General features: G+C 44.6%; 1 protein-coding gene across 2 annotated transcripts in view; it reads left to right on the top strand.

Moving 5' to 3' along the window:
- Nucleotides 1–27204, top strand: part of LOC115150767 (prickle-like protein 2) — a 111499-nt gene that overhangs the window by 60493 nt on the left and 23802 nt on the right. The window lies entirely within an intron of this gene.

The raw sequence follows: 27204 nt of genomic DNA, 5'->3' as shown, positions 1-27204 counted from the left end.
TCATTAAAGAAGCCTCAGATGATGCAGATCTTTAGCTTTCTCCGTTAGCCATCTCTTTACATTGTAGTGAAAGTGGTTTGTAAAGCTCTAATTTGACTAAGGCTTGCCTCCTAACCGTGGGTTCATTAGACAACATGAAAGGCTGTATTGGAGTTTCATTGGCGAGAACGAGCAGCCTCAGATCTCTCTTCTAGAGTTAATGAAAAGATGAGACACACAGCTGAGCAATAGAGCTCTGTTAATTGGGTTTAACTCCCAATCATCATTTCCTTGTTTTTCATTCCTGTTTGCTTAGGGAATAAAATACTAGGGGCCAAGCCCACCACTTCTAAAACTTACCAGTTAACACTGGAAAGTTCAGGCAATTGAAAGTTTGGCGGTTGGGATTCTGCTTCTCGAATATTTCCAGCATCTGCATTTCCTGTTTGTCTCTTGATTCAACACAGATGGGCCTATAGCCTGGAATGGCTGGATGACGGGTGCTCATTTGTCAGACTCTGACAGACCTGATTTAGCGGTGAACTGTGGGCAAATGAGTCCCGGGTCATGTGTTAATGCTGTCCTGTCAGATGTCACTTCCCAATCAGTCAGTCCCAACGGCCTGGCGTATACCTGGCCTGGGACGTGGTGGTTGTGAGCTAGCTAGAGCTGTGGAGATGCCGGCCGTGTTGACAAAGTAACTGTCACTGTGATCGGTGTCAGATAGCCGCTCTGTTTCATTCTGCAAATGCATAAAAGAGTTCTATTTTCTGTCTTCAGATAATGTGAAGGAGTTCGGTTCATTGTCTCCCATAGACAGGAAAGCCAAACATTAACACTCATCAGACATGGCTGTCTTAAATGTTACTACAGCACACACCACATGCCAAAGGGCAGTGGGTCAGAGCTGTCTCTGTCAAGAGGACAGAGGACAACAGCATGCCATGAATTCAGATGCCATGTTAAATGGGGCTTGCTTCTTTACCAGAAGGTCAAAGTGCTATCAGCCACAGCACATTATATGACAGCGCTGTGGAGTAGCAAACCCTGGGCATTTAACTCTGCCGCTAGGGCTCCTGGGAAGTTTCCTCTGTCTCTATGGTGACGTGTGGAGGGCTTGTTACGGTTGTTATAAGTTCTCCTTTTATCTCCTGTTTATAATGTCAAGCTTCCCTAAGTTAAATACAGGACCAGAGGGACTAATGATGTTCATCTACTGCGGCCGTGGGCAAACTGAGCCTTAATTGGACAATGCCATCCATATGTGATGTAGGTAGTGGTGGTCGCCACCCCTGTGGTCCTAAAGTTTACAGGCAGGGTTCTTGGGAGGACAGGGTGGGGTAAAGGTGTGGGTGGGTGGCAGGGTTTTTATGAGATGGTTGGTCTATATGGAGGCGGGACTTGGGGCTCTGCAGCTACCCAGGTCTCTGTGCACTGACTGCATTGCAGATGGCTTCAGTGTGCCATAAGGCAGGGGTCGGCAACAGCGAGTAAAAAAGAAATAAAAATTTAGGCCCCCAAAAGTTTTTAGTAGAAAAATATATAGATTTTGTGGGGAGGGGGTTAGTTTTTGGTTTTAATAAAGTCTGTGGAATCACCAGGATTTCAGCCCCCAAAAAATGTATTTAGGAAGTCTGTTTCCAAGTATTCCCACAAATAAAAATATGTGATCGTATCTCAATGTAATCAAGGTATGAAATTATAGTTATTTTCGAATACAATGTACTGTATTTTTGGGCTTAGTTCTGGTCAATTTGCAGTGTACTAATTATTTTCCGTCCACCCGGCCATTCGCTCTGCCAACAATCGGCCGTGGCTGGATCTATATAGTTGCCTACCCCTGCCATAAGGTATATAGACACTCACAGAAGACAGGAGATCCAGGAAAGCATGATGCTGTTGACGCTCACTTTGCCACCCACCCCTCTGCCACGTGTCACGCATAGGTCCCATGAGGCTGTGGACATCACCAGGTGCCAATTATACCACTATCAGGCTTCCAACCCACACACACACACACACACACACACACTGAACACGCACCAGTGACTCCTCAGCTTTCCCATTTTGCACGCGATGCTCACAGAGGACAGATGAGGTGAGCACAGTGCAGAGGGCACCCACTGGCACAGAGAGCAGGAGGAGGAAGAGCAGGAGGAAGGCTGGAGTTCACGCAGCCTGACAGGTTTAGGATTATTGGGTTAACAGAGAGGAGGAACAGTGTGGGGGTCGGGAGATGCATAGAGAAACAGAAAGAGGAATGGGGATGGAGAGAGAGAGATGTGGAGGGAAGTAACTACATTAAAGGGGAGAAAGAAGTTACTGTAGGTATGTGGGGGAGAAGAGAGAGAGGGCGAGAGAGGGACAAAGATGGAGGGAGCGCTGCCAAGCTGTCCCGTGGGTGATAAATGAGGCCTTAATGAAGTATCTGTGCTTGTCTCTCTCTGTCTGGAGAAAACCGCAGCCTTGGCACAGAGCAGGCCTCGCTCTATCACGCCATGGAGAAACACACACACACACAGACCTCTCATCTACATCAAGTGTGCTCTGATTCTCTCCACACATACTATGTGAGTCCTACCCGGGCCTGGCAGGGTGGCTTACTTTGTTTAGGCCATTGTTCAGTGTGACAGGGCTGTAATGTGGAAGGCAGTGTGGTTTTCCTCACAGGGAGTGATGGAATAGAACACATGTTAATCCTTCTCTGGAGTAAACAACGGATGGTCTTCTGTGGCTTGTTGTCACTTTCTCACTGAGATGTTATTCTCTTAGTCGTCAAGATTTATAAACAGTGGATCTTCAGTGTGCAAAAAACCCGATAGTAGGGCATTTTAGTAAGATGACTGTGAAATGACCACAGTGTGTACGGGTGAGAGAGGGATCGAGAGAGACGGGGAAAAATTGAGAATTTTGCGAAAGACCGCACGCTAACTAAGAAGGCGATGATAGATCAAGAGACAGAGTTGGCTGTGTTTTATGAGAGAGAAAAGCATGAAAACCTCACACGGAGCAGCCAAAGCAAAACTTTATCCTGCACCTGAGGTGTGGCTGTGACAACGAGCTCCAGAAATACAGCCCTCCTGTGAATTCCATACCCAGTGTCAATCAGTATGGTTTGGACCAGGGCCAGGGAGTGTGTGGTGGGGGGAATGTGTGATTATTAAGTGGTCTATCTGGACCTGGGTCACGATGCCAACGCGGCGATGATGCGATGGGAGACATGGCCCTCTGCCTCTTAGGAAGACCGGTAGCTACAGGAGATATGTGTTTGTGTGGCTGCCTGAGTTCTGTCTCTCTGCCTGCATGTGTCACTTGATTGACAGAAAGCGTCTGTCTTTTTCCTTCCTGTTGTTGTAGCCTTGCCTTTGACCTAATGGCATTCTATTCCATAGAAAGCCTGAGCATGTTTGAGTCAGAGGAACTGTTTGTACATTATAGGGGTTGTGTAGAGAGGGAGGAGAGTGTAGGTTTGCGGTATGACTGTGTGGGCCGAGGCGAATTCATCCCAGTGGAAAAGGGGAGAGAAGAAACTTTTGCTGGAAAGTAGGACAAGGATAATGTGTGTGTGCTTGTGTGTATACAGTAACGTATACTTTGTGTGTCCTACATCCGGTGGTGTGGCGGTTGCAATGTTGGCGTATGCATGCCATCAGAGTTTTCCCAGTGTGCCATTTGATGTAAAGACCATATGTTTCAGGCAGCCAGCAGTCCAGGCCGTGCCCACCCCTATATGGCCAGCTGGCGCTCGATTCAGGGTCTCTCTCACCCCGCCACCTCCTCAAACCCCAAACCACCATGCCAACCCACCCCTCAAAGGCATGTATGACAGGGGTTCAGGGTATAAAGTGGTCCCCGCCTGGAATGCTGACCAACCTTGGCATATATTTGTAAACACACATACATTACATGCGTAAAGCATTCCCATAGGCCTTCTGTTCCCTGTAGGGCCCCTGGATATGAGTTTGTTCCTGCTGAGGAATGACCTCATTTCCCAGCATGCACCAGAGAGCATTAAGCAGCCCCCAGTATGTGGTTTTCCATGACCTTCATCCATCTGAAGCCCACAGCAGCAGATCTGATATAGTATAGATATACACAGAAACCCTCTACCTCTAGGTATTTTAGTTATTTAGTCCTGATAGTACAGTGTGGATAACATGACGTGTTTAGTAATATCAAGTTATTAGTCTGTGTGACTGTGCGAGATACAGTACCATTTCTCAGTTAGACAATACATCTATAGATGTACTATTTGGTGGCATATTTAGTAGTGATGGGGAGGAAATTGATAATTACGGTGCCTTCAGAAAGTATTCACACCCCTATTTCCACATTGTGTTGCAGCCTGAATTTAAAATTGATTAAATGTAGATTTTTTTTTGTCACTGGCTTACACACAATACCCCATAATGTCAAAGTGGAATTATTTTTTTTAGAAATGTTTACAAATTAATGAACAATAAAAAGCTGAAATGTCTTTAGTCAATAAGTATTCAACCCCTTTGTTATGGCAGCCTAAATAACTTCCGGAGTAAAGATGTGCTTAACAAGTTACATAATAAGTTGCATGGACTCACTCTGGGTGCAATAATAGTGGTTAACATGATTTTTGAATGACTGCCTCATCTCTGTACCCCACAAAATACAATTATCTGTAAGGTTCCTCAGTCGAGCAGTGAATTTCAAACACATCCACAAAGACCAGGGAGGTTTTCCATTGCCTCGCAATGAAGTGCAACTATTGGTAGATGGTAAAAATAAAAAAAGCAGTCATTGAATATCCCTTTCAGCATGGTGAAGTTATGAATTACTCTTTGGAAGGTGTATGAATACACCCAGCCACTACAAAGATACAGGTGTCCTTCCTAACTCAGTTGCCGGAGAGGAAGGAAACTACTCAGTCGCAGAGTTTAATGGCTGTGATTAGGAGAAAACTAAGGATTGATCAACAACATTGTAGTTACTCCACAATACTAACCAAATTGACAGAGTAAAAAGAAAGAAGCCTGTACAGAATAAAAATATTCCAAAAACATGCATCCTGTTTGCAACAAGGCACTAAAGTAATACTGCAAAAAAAATTGGCAAAGCAATTAACTTTTTTTCCTGAATACAAAGTGTTATGTTTGGGGCAAATCCAATACAACACATTACCGAGTACCACTCTCCATATTTTCAAGCATAGTAGTGGACGCATCATGTTATGCGCATGACATTAATCGTTAAGGACTGGGGAGTTTTTCAGAATAAAAATTTAACGGAATAGAGCAAAGCACCGGCAACATCCCAGAGAAAAACCTGGTTCAGTCTGGTTTCCACCAGACACTTGGAGATGAATTCACCTTTCAGCAGGACAATAACCTAAAACACAAGCCCAAATCTACACTGAAGTTGCTTACCAACAAGACAGTGAATGTTCCTGAGTGGCCACGTTACATTTTTGACTTAAATCTACATGAAAAGCTATGGCAAGTCATGAAAATGGTTGTCTATCAATGATCAACAACCAATGTGACAGAGCTTGAAGAATTTTGAAAAGAATAATGGGCAAGTATTGCACAATCCAGGAGTGGAACCCTCTTAGAGACTTACCCAGAAGGCTCACAGATGTAATCGCTGCCAAAGCTGCTTCTACAAAGTATTGACTCAGGGGTGTGAATGTTTATGTAAATGAAATACTTTCTGAAGGCACTGTACATATCGCAATATTATTTGTGGATGATATTATTTTGATAGTTGACTCCAGGTATTGATTTGTAAAATATATATATATATATATTTTACAAATCAATACCTGGATATATATACATATATACAAATCATTTGCGACTGTAGGTAGCTTTAGCTAGCACTAGTCGGCTTTACCTGCGCCAAAACTCCAGTATTTTTCATCCTGTAGCTTCCTATAGCTTGTTCTCCATCTTCTTTTTTAGATAGTGAGCCAATATGTTTTCGGGCACTTTTATTTCCCTGACTGATCAAAACTCGTCTTTCTTGTCGCTCTGGAGCAGACATATAGTGAGTCATATGTTTGGAACATCAAATCACAATACAAATAGAATCGTGAGAATCATGACAATCTCTATACATATTGTATCAGCACCTAAGTATGGTGATAATATTGTATCGTGAGGTCCCTGGCAATTCCCAGCCCTAATATTTTGTTTCAGTGACTGTAGGGAATGTTCATGGCCATAGTAGCCTAGTCCCTCCCCATGTAGCCCAGCTGAGGCCAAGCAGAACCAGGCTATGACCCGCCTTATCGTGATGGGGGTTGTAGTAGTGATGGTGGTGATAGGAGTTGTTGTAGTGCTGGTGGTGATGGGGGTATACAGTATGTGCTTTTGACTCAGAGCAACACAAACAAGCTCCAGCCTGGTGAACTCAGCAGCCATAGCCCGCTCCCTCCCTCCGTATAATTCTCTATCTCTTGCTCTCCATTTCCCCTCTCTTCCTCTTCAGGGAAAATGGTTTCATGGGGTCATTTCCAGCAGTCTGTGATCCGTGTCTCCTACTAATTGTTTTCCCAAATCCTGGGCTGGTGTGTTTAGGACAGAAGGGTGGAATGCAGGGGAAGGTTCCCATCTTCCCACTATTACACACATGAACCTTTCTGTCTGTAGCCCAACATGCTGCTACGCTACACAGAGTGGCAGATCTCCATTAAATGCTGTCTGGGTTTTCATCAGGGAAGATGCATACAGAATGTGTGGTTGATGTAGGCTATGTTTCAGTTGAGAGGGAGAAATAGGGTCAGAGAGAGACAAAACAGAAAGGGAGAGGGGGGGTCTGACAAAGGTAAAGAAAGAGACTATATATGTGTTTTGGGGTGGCAGGTAGCCTAGTGGTTAGAGCGTAGGGCCAGTACCTGAACCGCCCCTGAACAAGGCAGTTAGTAGGCCGTCATTGTAAATAAAAATGTATTCTTAACTGACTTGCCTAGTTAAATGAAAAGAATAAACGTAGAGAAGAGAGATGCAGAGTGAGTGAAACAGAACGAGGGAGAAGAGAGGCCCGTGGGTGCAGTGTAAAGGTCAGTGTGTATGTGAGCGTGTTAAGAACTGGTGTGAGGCTGAGGATAATTAGAATGTGTCTGAGCTCACCACACTCCTCTACACACTCGGGAAGACTGCCTGTCCAGGGGCCGAGTTCACACACACACACACACTCAAAAAACGGGGCCGAGTACACATGGACAAACGTGCAGATGCATGCGCACACAAGTTACAACCCCAATCCCTCGCCTTCTCACTAAAGCAATTCCACCCTCATTTGCCACGTCGAGCAGCTCATATTCCCACACTTGATGCGTTTGTTATATTGCAGTATAATATCCTGTCTATGTTCCTATTCTTTCTGTTTAGAATTCTCAATCAGTCTCATAACTCAAAGTATCTTTGATCTGAACTTCCCAACTGGAGTACTAAAAGCCTATTACTAGTGCTGAAACTTTTGTTTTTGGGAGGTGTGTGTGCGTGTGTGTGTGTGTGTGTGTGTGTGTGTGTAGCTTTGCCTGTCCCTGCGGTATTATTTCACAGGACTTGCTAAGCATTTATGAGCTAATTAAGGTTGCAGAGCTGGTGAGCTGGTGATAAGGCCCATGTCCGGCCCCATTATTAATGTTCCACGCTCCACTGGGGCTCCAGAGGGGCCCAGACCTGCAAGCAGCCTAATTGGAAGCACTGAATCTGTTTGGGGAGAAATCTGATGACTTTCAGAACAAAGTGTGTGTGAATTTGTGTGTCTGCGGGTTTGTGCTTGTTTGTGTGTGTATCTACTTGGGGTGTACTGCATGTGGGTGTGTTTGTGACTGGGTGTGTTTGGCAATTTTGTGTTTGGCAAGCATGTAGCCCAGCTCTGCTCTGACCCACATTTCAGAGTGAGCCCCATTGTCTGGTCTCTTGAAGTATGTTTCACTTGGGAAAAACACAGCACAGAGCTCCAGACCACCCCTGGAAATTCCCACAGCCTCCAGAACATAAAAAAGAGCTGCCAATATCATGATTATAAATGTTCCTAATGTTGTATTGCAAATTGCATTTTGTCATGGTTTGTTTTCTTTCAAACGCTCAGCCAGCACCCCCACTAAGAAATGTGAGGTGTCATGAAGTTGTGAAATAGCAACTGCCTTTACCACGGGTCCAAGGTAGAGGCTACTGTTTGCTCAGGGTCAATGTTAATGTGAGTGGTGAAAGTTTCCTTTTCCTTTCCCCCATCTCTGACCCCATGACGACTGTAGCCACGACGACCCCCTCCCCCCGAACCTAGAGCCCAGACCCCGTGGTGTCTGTCTGTGTCTGTCATAAAACAGCACATAAAGAGAGCCCCGCCTTTGAAGCCGGACAATGACCTCAAACTTGTTGCTCTCTGAAACACCCCTCTGCCATTGTGGTGGTCGCAAAAAACCCAGCGGGAGAGACTTCCTGCAAAAAAAAACATTTGGTGTGTGTTGGACTTTGTGCCAAGGAGATGGGAGAGGGCCTATGGAGAGTGGGGGTTGGGTGTGGTTTTCAGTGTTGGTCGTTAAAGTTCCTTCCTGCCTGAGCGTTGATGTCATCGGTGCAAGCCTGAAACCAACACAGCTCTGCATGAGGCTGCAAACTGTTCTGCCCACAAACACGCACAGAAAATGGGAAACACATTCATGGTATTAATGAATTGCCTGTTTAAATACTCTGATCCAGCTTGCTCCCTACTCACACAGAAAAATATGTCTAGTACCCTCTCTTCTGTGTGTGAATCACCACCTAAGTGGTTGAGGGAATATTCTGCCGTGCCACAGCAAAGACATCAAACACAAGTGCAACTAACAGTATAAAATGGCTGAACTCCCTAAGAGACTGCAATAGTGCCATGAGAGACTGCAATAGTGCCATGAGAGACTGCAATAGTGCCATGAGAGACTGCAATAGTGCCATGAGAGACTGCAATAGTGCCATGAGAGACTGCAATAGTGCCATGAGAGACTGCAATAGTGCCATGAGAGACTGCAATAGTGCCATGAGAGACTGCAATAGTGCCATGAGAGACTGCAATAGTGCCATGAGAGACTGCAATGGTGCCATGAGAGACTGCAATGGTGCCATGAGAGACTGCAATGGTGCCATGAGAGACTGCAATGGTGCCATGAGAGACTGCAATAGTGCCAAGAGAGACTCCAATAGTGCCATGAGAAACTGCAATGCTGCCAAGAGGGACTGCAATGCTACCAAGAGGGACTGCAATGCTGCCAAGAGGGACTGCAATGCTGCCAAGAGGGACTGCAATGCTACCAAGAGGGACTGCAATGCTACCAAGGGGGACTGCAATGCTACCAAGAGGGACTGCAATGCTGCCAAGAGGGACTGCAATGCTGCCAAGAGGGACTGCAATGCTACCAAGAGGGACTGCAATGCTACCAAGAGGGACTGCAATGCTACCAAGAGGGACTGCAATGCTACCAAGAGGGACTGCAATGGTACGAAGCGAACATGTTTGCCAACAACTCATTATGTTGTAAATTTGCCTCATCTGTTTTCTAATTTGGTCTCTCAGCTGTTTTTCCCTCCCAGAATAAATGTCTTCCATTTGCAAACGATTATGCTTGTCCCCAGTGTCGGTGCTGTGTGTCGGTGCTGTGTGTCGGTGCTGTGTGTCGGTGCTGTGTGTCGGTGCTGTGTGTCGGTGCTGTGTGTCCGAGCTGTGTCCGCATGCTGGTCTAAGGACAGGACTATTCCATTCCTAATGAAAGACACTGAGCTGGAATCACATTGACTTGATGCCTTCCCTCACCTCGCTTCAAATTGTGTTCAAACCTTTGTCATGTCATCAATTCATCTGCTCTATTCATACACCACACACATACATACACACACACACACACACACACACACACTGTATAAACACCTCCACACCAGGCATCTCGCATAACCCAAATCTGTCACATTCCACATTAAACGATTCCACATTTTTATTTTATCACAGCCAAAACTTTCCTCTTCAAAGTAAAAACATAAAACGTAGACAACATCCGTTTTCTGTCTCCGAGTTTTTGTCCTCTGAAGTTCATTGTCATATCCCCAGTCTTTCCTCATCACGTTTGTGTGGTGTGACGCTGGTACAGAAGTAGCTGTCCATGTGTGTGAGTCTGTCCCTGTCACAGAGAGCGAGAGCCTTCATATGGGAGGACAGGCAGGACAGGGTGACACTGGTGAATCACGTCTGCTGGGTGTTAATGTCATCTCCTGGTAATTAGCTGCCTCAGTGTGATGCAGGGAGCAGACAATGAAAGGGACACGGAATGAATCACCACCTAATTACTCTCCCTACATACCACACCGCATCGATCCCGTCACATTCGGATTCTAGCACTATGTTTTATTCAAATCATTATGGGCTATTTATCATCATTTCCCAATCTGAGACTTTTATCCACAGCCATTTGCTAGGCTGCTGTGGTAGATGATGGTTGATGTAGAGCTGTATGTGGCCATATGTATTCAGCTGGGTCCATTCTGAGGAGGCAGAGGTGGAGAGCTTTTCTCAAGGACACAGCAGAAATACCTGACCTTGATGTGGGTGACAGGAAAGTCCAGCCCTCTAGCCGCCGTTCAATGTCCACACTTCTACCTTCTCTCCTTTTAGTGAGTTGATTTTTCTCTTCTTTTTTTTTACCTACCACTGGCCCTATTCTTTGGAGGACAACTTCATTTCTATCTGTACCTTTAGTCGATACACAATATGATGTGTGCAGTGAAGTGAAGCTGCATCTGTTTGCATCCAGGCCCACCCCTATCGCTGTGGGATAGGACTTTCTCTTTTCGAAGTACACCCCAACACCCATCAGCGGCTGTTCCTCTGAGTGTGTGTCCCTGACCTCTGAACCGTGGACTGTGGTCTGGACCCACTCACCACAGGGACACCAGATGTGGTGGGCCCACCTCGCAGGCCAACCAATGGCTGGTTAAGGACTGGCTATACACACACTAGACATGGTACCAGAGGAGCAAAGACACTAAACAAAGACTGGGGTTTAGAATGAGGTTTACAGAGAATGCTATCTGTCTTCAAGCTTGAAGTTAATCAATGGCCTTGACTTCTTTAACTGCCTGTATGTGACACATTGAACTTTATCTTGACTTCTTCTCGTGACTTTTGAGCATAAGTGCGTTTCTGTTCATAGAAATTGCCCCTGTGGTCCATAAAGACTACATTGACTTGGTCTTTTTGTGTGTACAGTATATACAGCAGGGATATTAAATTCTGGTCCTGGAGGGCCAACACGTTTTTTTGTTTCTACCTGGTAGTTAGTTGCACTCACCTGGTGTCCCAGGTCTGAATTGGCCCCTGATTTAGAAGGAGAGGATGAAAAACAGAAGTGTTTGGGCCCTCCAGGACCGGAATTGAATAGCCCTGCTGTACAGTATGAGTGGAGGGCTTCCCCAATTTTAAGAGCTGTGTCTGTGGGCCGACACAGGATCTCTAAAGTTTACCCAGCTTGCCAGCCAAGGGGTGACACATTTCAACCCTCTGCTCTAAAACGGTAATTTGCAGCTGAGAATGCTGGGAGTTTGAAGGAGCTCGTTATGGAAGTCCCTGCTTGGTTGGTTACTCTGTCCTCTCTCTGTCTCTCTGTCTCTCTGTCTGTTCAATTTAAGGGGTTTTTTGGCATGGGAAACATATGTTAACATTGTCAAAGCAAGTGAAGTAGATAAATCAAAGTTTATTCGTCACGTGCTCCGAATACAACAGGTGTAGACCTTACAGTGAAATGCTTACTTACAGGCTCTAACCAATAGTGTAAAATGGTATTAGGTGAAGAATAGGTAAGTAAAGAAATAAAACAGTAAAATGACAGGTTATATACAGTAGCGAGGCTATAATAGTAGCGAGGCTACATACAGACACCGGTTAGTCAGGCTGATTGAGGTAGTATGTACATGTAGATATGGTTAAAGTGACTATGCATATATGGTGAACAGAGAGTAGCAGTTTCCAAAACTTAATTGCTCTTTTTTGAGTTTTTATTAATGGTGGATATTGACCTAATTCTTCCCTGCATTCATTGTTTGTAGTTTTCCTCAGGACATGTAGGAGAATCTTACAGAACTCTGCATGCAGGGTTTCAATGGGGTGTTTGTCCCATTTGGTGAAATCTTGTTTTGCAAGTGGACCCCACACCTCACTGCCATAAAGTGCAATTGGTTCAATGATACATTCAATTTGTTTTAGCCAAATTTTAAGAGGTATTTCAATTTGAATTTGTTTTTTAATGGCGTAAAATGCCCTGCATGCTTTCTCTCTGTTCATTCACTGCCTCATTTTATTTTTGTATTTATTTATTTCACCTTTATTTAACCAGGTAGGCTAGTTGAGAACAAGTTCTCATTTACAACTGCGACCTGGCCAAGATAAAGCAAAGCAGTTCGACACATATAACAACACAGAGTTACACATGGAGTAAAACAAACATACAGTCAATAATACAGTAGAAAAATAAGTCTATATACAATGTGAGCAAATGAGGTGAGATAAGGGAGGTAAAGGCAATAAATAGGCCATGGTGAAGTAAATACAATATAGCAATTAAAACACTGAAATGGTAGATTTGACAGTAGATGAGTGTGCAAAGTAGAAATACTGGCGTGCAAAGGTTAAGGTGTCAATTTTTAAACCTAAGTAATTGTAGTGTGTGCAGTAAGCTATATATTTTGTACCAATTGAGAACTTTGGTCTAATTCCCTGAGATCTGGATCTTCTCTGGAAAATGATTATTTTAGTCTTTTGGGGGTTTGGCAGTACTGCTCTAGCAGGTCCTGGCTCTGCTGTAGGCCATGTGCTGTGGGTGGCATAGGTCATCTGCGAAGAGTAGGAATTTAACCTCTGAATTGTGGAGACTAACACCAGGGACTGAGGATTTTTCTAGAATAGTGGGCAATTCGTTGATGTAAATATTGAAGAGTGCAGGGCTCAGATTGCAACCCTGGCGAAGGCCCCACGCCTGGTTAAAGAATTCTGTTATTTTCTTGCCAATTTTAATGCTGCAGGTATTACCAGTATACATTGATTTAATTATGTCATATGTTTTACCCCCTACACCACTTTCAATAACTTTGTAGAACAGTCCTGTATGCCAAATAGAATAAAATGATTTTTGGAAGTCGATAAAGCAAGTGTATATTTTGGTATTATTTTGGTGGACATGTTTACCTATCAGGGTGTGTAGGGTGTAAATATGATCAGTCGTGCTATGTTTTGGTATAAATCCAATTTCTCTCTCTGTTTCTCTCTCTGTTTCTCTCTCTGTTTCTCTCTCTGTTTCTCTCTCTCTCTGTTTCTCTCTCTCTCTGTTTCTCTCTCTCTCTGTCTGTCTGTCTGTCTGTCTGTCTGTCTGTCTGTCTGTCTGTCTGTCTGTCTGTCTGTCTGTCTGTCTGTCTGTCTGTCTGTCTGTCTGTCTGTCTGTCTGTCTGTCTGTCTGTCTGTCTGTCTGTCTGTCTGTCTGTCTGTCTGTCTGTCTGTCTGTCTGTCTGTCTGTCTGTCTGTCTGTCTGTCTGTCTGTCTGTCTGTCTGTCTGTCTGTCTGTCTGTCTGTCTGTCTGTGTCTCTGTCTGTCTGTGTCTCTGTCTCTGTCTCTGTCTCTGTCTCTGTCTCTGTCTCTGTGTCTGTGTCTGTCGCTGTCCCTCTGTCTGTGTCTGTCGCGCTGTCGCTGTCCCTCTGTCTGTGTCTGTCGCGCTGTCGCTGTCCCTCTCGCTGTCCCTCTGTCTCTCTCTCGCTGTCCCTCTGTCTCTCTCTCGCTGTCCCTCTGTCTCTCTCTCGCTGTCCCTCTGTCTCTCTCTCGCTGTCCCTCTGTCTCTCTCTCGCTGTCCCTCTGTCTCTCTCTCGCTGTCCCTCTGTCTCTGTCGCTGTCCCTCTGTCTCTCTCTCGCTGTCCCTCTGTCTCTGTCGCTGTCCCTCTGTCTCTGTCGCTGTCCCTCTCTCTGTCTCTGTCGCTGTCCCTCTCTCTCTCTCTCTCTCTCGCTGTCCCTCTCTCTCTCTCTCTCTCGCTGTCCCTCTCTCTCTCTCTCTCGCTGTCCCTCTCTCTCTCTCTCTCGCTGTCCCTCTCTCTCTCTCTCTCGCTGTCCCTCTCTCTCTCTCTCTCTCTCTCGCTGTCCCTCTCTCTCTCTCTCTCTCGCTGTCCCTCTCTCTCTCTCGCTGTCTCTCTCTCTCTCGCCTGTCTCTCTCTCTCTCGCTGTCCCTCTCTCTCTCTCTCTCTCTCTCGCTCTGTCCCTCTCTCTCTCTCTCTCTCGCTGTCCCTCTCTCTCTCTCGCTGTCTCTCTCTCTCTCGCTGTCTCTCTCTCTCTCTCTCGCTGTCTCTCTCTCTCTCTCTCGCTCTCTCTCTCTCTGTCTCTGTCTCTGTCTCTCTCTGTCTCTCTCTCTCCTGTCTCTCTCTCTCCTCCTCTCTCTCCTCTTCTGTCTCTCTCTCTCTCTCTTCTGTCTCTCTCTCTCTCTCTTCTGTCTCTCTCTCTCTCTCTCTCTCTCTCTTCTGTCTCTCTCTCTCTCTCTCTCTCTTCTGTCTCTCTCTCTCTCTCTCTCTCTTCTGTCTCTCTCTCTCTTCTGTCTCTCTCTCTCTCTCTCTTCTGTCTCTGAATCTATCTCTTTGTTTGGCAGACTCTATACTTTGCTTACTTATGCTTAAGTCAGAAAATAACAAATTCAAATTTGTGTCAAAAGGTTAAAGACTTCTCAAATGTTCTTTTTGGGAAATATGTAATCATTTGCACATGTATACTAAATGCGTCCCAGATGGCAGGGTTCATGTGTTCAGCTTTTTTGTGCAACCCTCAGATTCATGCTATGTCATCAACAAATGTGCTCACTCATGTCCTTTTCTAATGTGGAAGACATCTTATACGGCTTGTTTTTTATTTCTGTATTTATCTATCCATTTTCTGTGACAATCCATCCATTTACACTATCTAAAGAAACTGCAGCTGTATTGATATGAAATGGTTAACCTCCCCTATGTCCACATGAAAGGGTCTGCGTTTCGTGAGTAATCAATGGAGTTTAGGTAGCAGCAGGAGTTGATTTGATTTTGACCAAGTCAGATAAATGACCTCTCTCATGCTGTCTCCCTCTCCTTCTCTTTCTCTTCTCTCTCTCATTCGCTCTCTCTCTGTTTGTCTGTCTCTCTCTCGATCTCTTTCTCTCTCTTTGGCAGTCTGTTTTCTCTGACCTCCTCATCCTCCTTAAGGCTGGGTGGGCAGGCTGAGGGTGATTCAACTGGACACCAGGCAGCGCTGTCTTCCGGCTGGCAGAGCAGTGGCACGCAGGCTGTATCATAAACATTAAGAGCGTTGGGCCAGTAACTGAAAGGTTGCTGGTTCGAATCCCCAAGCCGACTAGGTAAAAGATCTGTCAGTGCCCTTAAGCAAGGCACTTAACCCTAATTGCTCCTGTAAGTCGCTCTGGATAGGAGTGTCAGCTAAATTCCTAAAATGTAAATGTTAACGCCAAGTTTAAGAGTCAAAGGGGCTTTCGGGGGAATCTAAAGTGGATTGAAGTCTTCAGAAGGAAAATTGTGCTGCTGATTATTTTTCTTTTTTTTCTTATTATCCAAAACAGACCTCAGCTGACGTTCAGTAGCAAATATGCAATGTTCTACTTTTCTAATGATTGTATATTTACACTGTTTAACTAATGTATAATGGAGAAGGGGTTGAGCCTGACGCATCAGATTCATATTGGAGGCCTATGTAGAACGTGGCAGCATTGCTATCTGGTTTTCCTGGTCAATATTACCACGTCAGTGAACAATCTTTTTTATTTCCATTGATTTATGTGGTGCTATTTAAAAGCAACCCACACATGGATAGATGAGGGTTGGAAATAGCGACAGTTAGCAGCAGAATCACAGCCCACCAGTACTTCAGAAATGTCAACCTAGGTAAATGTCTGCTATTTTAGATCTTAGTACATTACATTTCACCCCCCCCCCCCCCCCCCCCCCGTGAACTCCGAAAACTACGGAGGGAACTCAATATTGTACATGTATGTCTTCAGTTTGGGTGTGCATGTTCCTAGAGTTGTTTTGAGATCTTATGGTATCTGGGTTGGTAGCACAGTCCTTCCAGGCTGTGAATTAAAACAGTCGGTTCATTTATGATACAGTTTCTCATCCTCCACTACCCGCAGGCACTGTTACCAAGAACCAAATCCCAAACACACTGTTCCTCCAGTCTCCCTCCATCACAGGGACTGCTTTGAATAATCTCCATACATAATCACTGGCATTGTGCAGTGAGTGGAGGGGGCAGGAGAGGGCCTAGCAGGCGGTAGTCCAATGCTGAAAGAGGGCTTCCCATATGTGGGTCACAGCATGTCCTGTGTCTGGGCTCTGGGGCTCCAGGAGGGCAGGGGGTGTTTGTTCTCTCCATGCCTGTGCCGTGCAGCCCTGGTTGGGCACACAGAGGACTGTCTGTGCCTGGAGAACCACAGGGGCGCCGGGCGCCTGCGGGGAGATAAACGTGCTCAGAGTGTGGAGTGTGAAAGGGGCAGGACACAGGATTTACTTTAGAATAGCCGGCTTCGCCCTCCCCCTCTATACACACATACACGGTGTGGTTCACAGTTCAAATAAACAGGGGCGAATGGCAGGCTGGGTGTTATGAACAGCCTTGTGCCAGGGTCATTTAGTTCCTCTCAGGGTGTTGCTCTCTCACTGATTTCCAAGTCTACATGGGGGGGGGGGGGGGTAGAAGCTACAGTGGGGAGCGGGGAAAGACGTGGTGGAGGAGCTCCTGATTGTCTCAATACCTCCACCTTTTGTTGGACTGTCTGCAACTTGTGTGTGTGTATTTGTGCGTGTCTGTGTTCTGCTGAGTTTTCATGATTACACAGTACACGTGGATTCTAAATGAGTCATCATGTATTCTCAGACCTCCAATCAGTCTCAACGCTACACATACTCGGTTGAGTGGTGGGGTCACACTCACTCTGTGTCTGGTAACAGAAATCCACAGCTCACTCCAAAGATCCTACCACTGCCAATCCCTCTTCAGTTACCAATCCATAACTGCTACCGGAGCTGGACCAGACCGCCCCTGTGGAGAAAGCAGCGGTGGTCATATCGACATGGAGCTTGTGTGTCATCGGCTCATCATCGATCACAGCTTGATGCAGGAAATCGGATAATTAAATGGATCTTGGGGTGGAATGAATGGCCTGACCAAAGTGAACAAAGTCCTTTTTATTAGTTGGTGAATTGGATGGGTGGTTGTTTTATTTCAGGGTTGGTTGAGATGAAACACTGTTAATTGGATGAGGACCCCCCTCCTCCTCCCAGAACCTCTGCTGTGTGGTTAGGAAGTCATCCTCTTTATGACTTTATTGACCACTTAGATAAGCTCTGGGCCTTTTGTTCTGCTGGCTCTGAAATCAGGTTGAAGTGTTTTAAATCCCCCGTTTTCTCTTCATCTAGTTTCATCTGTTCATAACAGACAACTCTATTTAATCCTGGCTCTACACACCTTCACTTCTAACTCATTCTGCAAAACCTCTATCAATTAAATACATTTTTATTTCAGAATAGCCTGTAGTACTCTAAGCATAAGTCCCCTGTGAGAACGTTATCCAAGTGAAACGCTTTAGGTTGGATTACTGAGGTGGAAGGGTAGAAATGGATTAGTGAAGAAACCAGGTCTGTTTTTTATTCCTGGGTAGACATTGCTCATTCTGATATTTCCTCATTTCTTGTTGTGTGTATTCAGATGGGGTTTACAGTAGCAGATTGGTTAGAAGCTTTTCGTACAGGACCAATCGTATTTTGACAACACCAACCCATCGAACTGACTGGAGCTTGGTGTTTGTAACAGGCAAGTAATAGGCTGATTGGACTCTGATCTGATTTTTCAGAGGTTTTATATTTGCTATTGCAAATTACAAAGGTATTTCAAACAGGAGCCAAGGGTAATATTTTTCTTAGCAGATGAATGAGAGTGTCCTGGCTTTCTCTAAGTTTCTCTGTCTCGTTCTCTCTCTCTCGCTCGCTCTCCTGTAACAGGAGAGTCCATCCTGGACTCGGGTCCACGCCTTCCCTGATCCCTAACCCTGATACATTTACCAGACTGCAGTGTGTATGTGAGCGTGCACGCCTTTAAGAAAGCAAGAGCCCTATATGGTCTTTTTTGCCAGTACACATTAATTGCCACTTGTCGTCTTTCTAAGTTTAGAGGTGTACCCTTACTGGCACAAATTACATCTGACCGATTTAAAATGGCAGTTATAAAAGCTTAATAAATGTAAATCTTCTGTTTTCTTAGTCTACTACATTTTATTATTTGTGGAACAGCAAGGAGGAAACTCTCCTCTAGACAGTTGTCTGAGGAATGTTCTGCCATGGCCTTGGATTGTGTTGATAACAAATTGAAAATCTAACGGAGCTGTAAGTGGACATAAGCAGAGCACTGTTCTCCCTCCTGGTCCCTGACAATAATGGACAGACAGAACCCCCTCAGGCAGACCCACCACTGTTTGACTGATCCTTCTCCCCTTCCAGCCAGTCTTTCTCAACTAAATATTTAAACATGGCATACTTAAGCAAGGGTTTATTTAACTAGAAGTTTGAATTGCTGAGGTTTAAACCATTACAGGAGGCTCTGGAGAAAGTGGAGCACGACCCAGGTGATTGGCTAAAACAGGAGACGGTAATCACACACGTTGGCTGTGTTTAGATCACTGGGGAGTTGTACTCCCCTTCCTAGACCACAGACTGTGTTCAATTTGGCATCTTCTATTCCTCTCTTCAAGCGGTATGCATTAGCAATATGTACTGTTGTTCTGCGTAGCTGGCTGTGGTGTTGTAGAGTACATCTGAGGCTTTAGTATACTGACAGAATGGGGCAATATCATGTATCAAGCGGCTGGTGTTGTTGCTATGCTGTGGTCACCCTAATGAGGCTGATCATATCTATTATGAATGAAACATCTGGTCACTCCTCTCCATATGGCAACTGTGGCGCATGCAGGGAGAGAGAAGAGGGCTGAGGAGCTCCAAGGAGGAGAAGGTTCTAGAATGGAACCATGCGGTGTTCCAGAACCCTGCAGTCTGACTGAATGGGAGTGACCAGCTTTAGAGACTGCTGCCCTATGTACATAGTCATTGAACCCTGGTCACTTTAATAATGTTTACATACGTTTTACCTACTTCATATGTCTATACTGTATTCTAGTCAAGGCTCATCCTATATAACTACTGCTGTACACACCTTTTCTATTCATATACTGTCTATACACACCATTATACAATACATATACATACACATACCTACCTACCGACTGACCGACCGAACGGACTCTGTCATTGCTCATTCTGATATTTCCTCATTTCTTGTTGTGTGTATTGCTAGGTATTACTGCACTGTTGGAGCTACAAACACAAGCATTTCGTGCTGCACCTGCGATAACGATAGCAAATCTGGGTATGCGACTAATACAATTTGATTTGATTTAAATCCTCCCGCTGGAGGATGTATGGGAGCTTAGTCATAAAACAGACCTAGGATGTTTGGTGTGGGAGGATTAGACGGCAGGCTGTTCACTGAAGAGGCTTTTCCATTTTCTTACTTCACGTTGATGCAAAATCATTTCTCTCTCAATTGCTCATGTTTATCAGTTGACATTTCCCTTTGCATCTTCTACACATACCTTTTTACTGACTCCCACACCTTTCTCAGCCGGAGGCAAACGTGACCCAGTTATGTTTTGAATCTGAATCCACATGTAGGACTGGGAAAGCTCACAGAGAGACGGGGGTAGGGTAATGTACTGTACACTGAGGAACGTGCTCCACAGCCCCTGAGGGCCAGGCTGTCTGTGGCTTGAGATGGATGGTCTGATGGCTGGGGTCCTAGCAACACGTTTCTTCACGCTGAAGAGCTCTTGTTGTAAGTGGGCCAGCAAGGGCTGAAATAGCCTGCCCCTCAAGAGCCTCTCCTCAAGGCCACTCCAGAGCCCAGGCCCCTTCCATGCATGGAGCTGGAGCAGGAGAACACACGCTCTCCTTGTGGCCTAATGACTTCCCCAGCCTGGCTATAGCAGGGCCACTAGACGGAAGGACGGACGGATTATAATTTCAGCCAAACTGGCTACTCTTCTCGTTATTCCTTTCCCCCCTTTTTCCTCTCTATAAAAAAAAAAATATATATATATATATATAATAATCACTTATCTGCTGGGAGAATTATTGTAGAAGTGCTCTTGAGCTGAGCTGATTATCCATCCACAGCCTTAGTCCCCCTTAGTACTTGGCTGGGAATTACTCCAACCCCCTATCTGAGGCTGAAAACAAGGTTAGATTCAACTTCCTTTCCCTCAGACTATCTAACTGGCTTGTTGGTCGCAAATGATTTGATGCGAGCCCTGTCTCTAAAAATGTACGTGGTTATCTCTGAGTAGTCATACCAGAAAAGGACTATTCTCTCTCTGTCTCTCTCCTCAGTGATCAGCTCTGTCTCTCTCCTCAGTGATCAGCTCTGTCTCTCTCCTCAGTGATCAGCTCTGTCTCTCTCCTCAGTGATCAGCTCAGTGATCAGCTGTTGGGGTGAGTCTTGGTAGCCTAGTGGTTAGAGCAGGGGTGGGCAATTCCAGGCCTTGAGGGCCTGATTGTGGTCACAGTTTTGCCCCAGCTAATACACCTGACTCCAATAATCACCTAATCATGATCTTCAGTTTAGAATGCAAGTTGATTAATCAGCTGTGTTTGCTAGGGACGGATAAAAATGTGACACCAATCAGGCCCTTGGGGACTGGAGTTGCCCACCCTTGGGTTAGAGCGTTGGGCCAGTAACCGGAAGGTTGTTGGATTGAATCCCAGAGCTGACCAGGTAAAAATCTGTCGTTCTGCCCCTGAGCAAGGCAGTTAACCCACTGTTCCTAGGGTGCCGAAGCCATGGATGTCGATTATGGCAGCCCCCCACACCTCTCTGATTCAGAGGGGTTGGATTAAATGCGGAAGACACATTTCAGTTGAATGCCTTCCATTGTACAACTGACTAGATATCCCCCTTTCCCTTAGCTGCCTTGATGTTGACTCAGTGATAGTCATCATCAGCATTTGCCACATGAAAGGATGTGAAGAGGATGGTGGTGTTAAAACATTCAATTATGGGTCAATTTGGACCAACGCAAGCTTGGAAAAACCGCTGGTTTCTTATACTGACAAATTTCATTTTTTCTTTGTACTTCACTTCCTTCCTTGGTAAGGTTTAGATAATATTGGTGTATGATAAATCAAATCAAAGTGTATTGGTTGTGTACAAAGATTTGCAGATGTTATCCCACATGCAAGCAAAATGCTTGTTTCTAGCTCCAACAGTGCAGTAATACCTAGAAATATGTACTAAACAAAAATATAAACGCAACATGTAAAGTGTTGGTCCCATGTCTCATGAGCTGAAATAAAATATCCCAGGCACTGCATCTCAATGCTTGAGGCGTCACTACAACCCCGAGTTAGATCCCAGGCTGTGTCACAGCCGGCCGTGACTGGGAGACCCATTAAGCACAATTGGCACAGCGTTGTCCGGGTTAGGGGAGGGTTTGGCAGTTGGGATTTCCTTGTCCCATTGCACTCTAGCAACTCCTTGTGGCGGGCCGGGCGCCTGCAAGCTGACTTCGGCCACCAGCTGGACGGTGTTTCCTCTGACACATTGGTGCGGCTGGCTTCTGGGTTAAACGAGCAGTGTGTCAAGAAGCAGTGTGGCTTGGCAGGGTCGTGTTACGGAGGACGCATGGCTCTCGACCTTCGCCTCTCCTGAGTCCGTTGGTGGAGTTGCAGCGATGGGACAAGACTTTAACTACCAATTGGATATCACAAAATTGGGGGAGAAAAAAGGGGTAAAGATTTCATTGAAAAAATAGGAATGTCCACCAGTGCTGTTGACAGATAATTTAATGTTAATTTTTCTACCATATACCTACAATGTCGTTTTAGAGAATTTGGAAGTACGTCCAACAGGCCTCACAACCGCAGACCTCGTGTAACCATGCCAGCCCAGGACCTCAACGCCAGGCATAGTCACCTGTGGGACCGTCTGAGACCAGCCACCTGGACAGCTAATGAAACTGTGGGTTTGCACAAATGAAGAATTTCTGCACAAACTGTCAGAAACCGTCTCAGGGAAGCTCATCTGCCTGCTCGTCATCCTCAGTAGAGTCTTGTCCTGACCGCAGTTCGATGTCATAATCGACTTCACTGGACAAATGCTCACCTTCCAGGACCACTGGCAGGCTGGAGAAGTGGTGCTCTTCATGGATGACTCCCGGTTTCAACTGTACAGGGCAGATGGCAGACAGCTTGTATGGCGTTGTGTGGGCAAGCAGTTTGCTAATGTCAACGTTGTGAACAGAGTGCCCCGTGGTGGAGGTGGGGTTATATTATGGGCAAATATAAGCTACGGACAACAAACACGATTGCATTTTATTGATGGCAATTTAAATGCACAGAGATACTGTGACAAGACCCTAAGGCCATTGACGTGCCCTTCATCTGCTCCATCACCGCATGTTTCAGCATGATACTGCACGGCCCCATGTCGCAAGGATCTGGACACAATTCCTGGAAGCTGAAAATGTCCCAGTTCTTTCATGGCCTGCATACTCACCAGACATATCACCTACTGAGCATGTTTGGGATGCTCTGGATTGACGAGTACGACATCGTGTTCCAGTTCCCGGCAATATCCAACTTCGCACAGCGATTGAAGAGGATTGGGACCACATTTCACAGGACACAATCATCAGCCTGATCAACTCTATGCGAAGGAGATGTATCACGCTTAGAAAGGCAACTGGTGATCACACCAGATACTGACTTTTTTATTTTATTTTTTTATCCACACCCCTACTTTTTTAAAGTTATTATTATTATCTGTGACCAACAGATACATATTTGTATTCCCAGGCATATGAAATCCAGATTAGGGCCTAATGAATTTATTTATATTGATTGACTTTTCTATGAACTGTAACTCAGTAAAATCTTTGAAATTGTTGCATGTTGCATTTTATGTTTTTGTTCAGTGTATATAAAAATCTAAAAAAAATAAGAATACACACAATTCAGAAAGAAATGCCAGATAAGATCCTCTCAGGAAGTGCAACTATAAAACATATTTCAAATGGCTTGTTTACACTATCGTTCATCCTCTGATCGGGACAAAGTAACTGATATGATAATGCATGCTTTAGAATGGAGTAAACCTGTTCTCCTTAACTAAAATGACCATCCAGAGGCACTAAAGTAAATTTTACCCATGGCATGTTCCCCAAGCTGGCCCGTATGTTTTTATTAGAGCAGTAAAGAAACTAGGCCCTGGATCAGTTTATTGGGGAAAGGCTAAAGCCCATATGAAGCAGCGACAGGCCCCAGACCAGTTGACCCGCTCTGCGGCTGTGAACTGGGGACGCTGTCACTTACAGTTCCTCATAAAAGCCTGTGGAAAGGCCTTAAATACAGGGTGAGGGGTAATTGATACTCTTGTGTTTGTAAAGGGGTTGTGTACTTGTATGTGGGGCTAAAGACTGGCAGCCAGGGAGAGGCGCTCCGCCACGTGTGAAGGGGGAATCCAGGCCAGACATGCAGCATCGGGAGAGAAAGCTGTAGGCTGACTCCAAGAGGTAAAGGAGGACAGAAAGACAACTGCAACTTCCTCAAACTGAGAAAGTTGTCCAGAGCCACCAGCAGTTTTTAGCAGCTTCACAAACTGTCTCAACGAGTTCTGTTCAGTTATTTTACTTTCCTTTTTCCTCTGCTAAAACACTGCTGAGGAGGCATTTGAGGAAAAATAAACACATCTTGATTTAATTACTAACTCCCCCTCATTATACTGTTTCCCCTTTGAAATTAACCATAAATCCGTTAAGCATATTTCACCAGAAATAAATCGATTTTGTTGGGTTTGGTCATCATTTTCCCTCTCTCGACCCATTCAATGCAAAACAAATAAGCAAATTAGCAGCAGTATTCGGACATTGTTAAACACTCCTAACACTAATTCTGGAAAGGAGCTTGGATAGCATTACAGCCTTAGAGCTGTGCAAGTGTTTGTAAGATTACGATGGCTCAAAATAGCCAAGATGTAAGTAATCTGGTTTGAGTCCACAAATAAACCTCACAAATAAACCTTTCAATACCAAATCACCTCTCCAAAGGCGACAACTAATTGTGACTGACATAGTTAAGTCAAGTATATATTTTGGTTTGTAACGGGATACACTGATTTCATTCTAAAAGTGGAACTATTTATTTTGGTCTCAAACAGAACCCTAGGACCCAGTCGTTACACTGATATGCTTAGGCCTATATATCCATTTTTCTACATTAGCTTTCAAGTTGTTTTACTATGATGTGAATATATACTTTGGAGCGGCAAGTGGTTAGAGCGTTGGGCCAGTAACCGAAAGTTTGCTAGATCGAATCCCCGAGCTGACAAAGTAAAGATCTGACGTTCTGCCCCTGAACAAGGCACTGTTCCTAGGCCATCATTGTAAATAAGAATTTGTTCTTAACTGACTTGCCTAGTTATATAAAGGTTAAATAAAAAATAAATAAAACATACTGAACAAAAATATAAACGCAACAATTGTCTAAGATTTGCTGAGTTACAGTTCATATAAGGAAATCAGTCAATTGAAATACATTCATTAGGCCCTAATTTATGGATTTCACATGACTGGGAAGGCTGGAGCCATGGGTGGACCTGGGAGGGCATAGGCCACCCTCTTGGGAGCCAGTCCCACCCAATGGGGCGCAAGGCCCAGCCAATCAGAATGAATTTTCCCCCACAAAATAGGCTTTATTACAGACAGAAATACTTCTCAGCACCCTGGCCCCCCTTCGCACAGAAGGTGCAGAAGCCGGATGAGGAGGTCCTGGGCTGGCGTGGTTACACGGGGTCTGCGATTGTGAGGCTGGTTCTCTAACACAACATTGGAGGTGGCTTATGGTAGAGAAATAAACATTTAATTATCTGGCAACAGTTCAGGTGGATATTCCTGTGTCATCATGGCTGATGACTGATGATTGGCTGAGATAAATTGATGATAAAATTATTGGGGGGGCTGTCTTGTTAGACTTCAGTGCAGCTTTTGACATTATCGATCATAGTCTGCTTCTGGAAAAACATGTGTTATGGTTTTACACCCCCTGCTATAAAGTGGATAAAGAGCTACTTGTCTAACAGAACACAGAGGGTGTGCTTTAATGGAGGCCTCTCAAATATAATCCAGTTATAATCAGGAATACCCCAGGGTAGCTGTTTAGGCCCCTTGCTTTTTTCAATTTTTACTAACGACATGCCACTGACTTTGAGTAAAGCCAGAGTGTCTATGTATGCGGATGACTCAACACTATACATGTCAGCTACTACAGCGACTGAAATGACTAGAACACTCAAAGAGCTGCAGTTAGTTTGAGTGGGTGGCAAGGAATAAGTTAGCCCTAAATATTTCTTAACCTAAAAGCATTGTATATGGAACAAAACACTCACTAAACCCTAAACCTCAACTAATTCTTGTAATAAATAATGTGGAAGCAAGTTGAGATGACTAAACTGCTTGGAGTAACCCTAGATTGTAAACTGTCATGGTCAGAACATATTAATGCTGTAGTAGCTAAGAGGAGAAGTCTGTCTATAATAAGGCAATGTTCTGCCTTCTTAACAACACTATCAACAAGGCAGGTCCTACAGGCCCTAGTTTTGTCGCACCTTGACTACAGTTCAGTTGTGTGGTCAGGTGCCACAAAAAAAGGACTTAGGAAAATTGCAATTGGCTCAGAACAAGGCAGCACAGCTGACCCTTGGACGTACACAGAGAGCTAATATTAATAATATGCATGTCAATTTCTCCTGGCTGAAAGTGAAGGAGAGACTGACTTCATCACTACTTTTATTTATGTTGAATGCTCCGAGCTGTCTGTCTAAACTACTGGCACACAGCTCGGACACCCATGCATACCCCACAAGAAATGCCACAAGAGGTCTCTTCACAGTCCCGAACAGACTATGGGAGGCACACAGTACTACATGGAACTCTATTCCACATCAAGTAACTGACACAAGCAGTAAAATTTGATTTAAAAAAAAAAAAAAAAAAAAACACCTTATGGGACAGCAGGGACTGTGAAGCAACACAAACATTGGTACAGACACATGCATACAAACACACACACACACACACACACACGATAGTATACGCACTATACGTACATACACATGGATTTAGTACTGTAGATCTGTGGTAGTGGTGCAGTATGGGCCTGAGGGCACACAGTGTGCTGTGAAATCTGTGAATTTATTGTAATGTTTTAAAAATTGTATAAACGGCCTTACTTTTGCTGGACCCCAGGAAGAGTAGCTGATGAGGATCCATAATAAATGCAAATACAATTACATGCTGCCTCAAAACTTGAGACATCTATGACAAAACTGCACATTTTTAGTGTCCTTATATTGTTCCTGGCACAAGGTGTACCTGTGTAATGATCATGATGTTTAATCAGCTTCTTGATATGCCACACCTGTCAGGTGGATGGATTATCTTGACAAAAGCATAAATACTCACTAACAGGGATCAAAAAAAAATTGTGCATAAAATTAGAAAGAATACACTTTTTGTGAGTATGAAAAATGTCTTGGATATTTTCGGTGTAGATTGGAAGTACAGTCAATTATGAACAGTTTTGTTCCAACTATGTTCCAATAGCCTAGTGTTCAAAAACGTTCTTGCCTGTCACACTTCCTTCCTGTTCATTGATGTGGATGAGCTGAAAGGTGAAGCTATTGTTCACCTCTGTGGTCCTGCAGAAAGTAGTCAATGACAGGGAGCTATTTCAGAGGCCTAGTAACAATGTTTTATATATATATATATCTGTTGATAAACTGCTTATAAGCATTTGATAACCAAGCAGTATATAAAATGACCTCTTATACTACAGTGTATTGGGAAATAAAGGCAGTTTGATTACCTTACTCCAGTCCACACTAGTATTCTGTAGACCATAGGCTATGACCCTTCTCCTCCATTATATTGGTAATTGTTATGCATTTTGTTTAGTGGCTTATACCTCCGATACCCCACAGTCTATTCCTTTTCTCATTGCCTGGGGGCAGTTGATTCGGGGAAATGGTTTAATTTGCATGCAAATGATTACAAAACACCAGTCATTCACACCGCTAATTATACCAACATTAGGACGGTGACTTCCTGAC

Source organism: Salmo trutta, chromosome 16 (assembly GCF_901001165.1).
Source record: "Salmo trutta chromosome 16, fSalTru1.1, whole genome shotgun sequence".
In the NCBI taxonomy this organism is placed as follows: Eukaryota; Metazoa; Chordata; class Actinopteri; order Salmoniformes; family Salmonidae; genus Salmo; species Salmo trutta.
The sequence above is the reverse complement of the archived record's forward strand: the minus strand, read 5'-3'. Positions and strand labels throughout refer to the sequence as shown.